Genomic DNA, 642 nt, shown 5'->3' with positions numbered 1-642 from the left:
GAGTGCATAAGTACCCTATAAACAGCCGGGTCAGGGAGGGCTTTGAGTGAGGCGGGGGTGGGGGAGGGGGGTGGCCAGTGGCTCTGTCGGGGTGTCCGCTGTCCACCCGAGCGAGGCCAGGTGCCTGCAGAACAGCCCTCACTGCAGTTCGGAGTCAGTCTCAGGCCCGTGGACGCCGCCGCGGGCGCCGGGCCCGGGCAGCCAGGAAGGGCCACAGGGATCGGGGGACGGCGGCCGCGGTGCCGCTGGGACCCTGCCGGGGCCGCGCACGCCCAGCCCAGGCGGCTCCCCGCCTTCGCCCGAGGTCCCGATCCCGCCGACCTGCACAGACACGGGAACCCTTCCGCACGCAGCTCGGCCACTCTGGGTCCGTCCGCCGCCGAGGCCCCGCCCTCGCCCACAGGCCCCGCCCCGCCCCGCAGGCCCCGTCCCGGGCCGCGCCACCTGCCAAACCTGGAGGGGGGAGGACGGGACGGCGGGCAGGGGGAACCGCGAGAGCTCCCGCGAGACCACTCTAGAGCCCAGGGGGCCCGAGCTTTGGAGCAGGATCAACCTGAAAGGCGTCGGGGGCAGGCCAGCGCCAAACTGGTCGCCGCTACCGAGGACATCCCCCCGCCGGGATACTCAGTGGTACGTGCCAGA

General features: G+C 73.5%; 1 protein-coding gene across 1 annotated transcript in view; it reads right to left on the bottom strand.

Annotated features, from left to right (window-relative positions):
- Positions 1–370, bottom strand: part of BRAT1 (BRCA1 associated ATM activator 1) — a 10,283-nt gene extending 9,913 nt beyond the window's left edge. Inside the window, 1 exon segment of the mRNA XM_023749008.1 lies at positions 322–370. The gene's annotated coding sequence lies outside the window, so the exon portion shown is untranslated.
- Between the last annotated feature and the right edge of the window lie 272 nt (positions 371–642).

The sequence above is a fragment of the Myotis lucifugus genome, unplaced genomic scaffold (genome assembly GCF_000147115.1).
Source record: "Myotis lucifugus unplaced genomic scaffold, Myoluc2.0 scaffold_2328, whole genome shotgun sequence".
Taxonomy (NCBI): domain Eukaryota; kingdom Metazoa; phylum Chordata; class Mammalia; order Chiroptera; family Vespertilionidae; genus Myotis; species Myotis lucifugus.
Note: the sequence above shows the minus strand (reverse complement) of the source record. Positions and strands in the feature narration are given on the sequence as shown.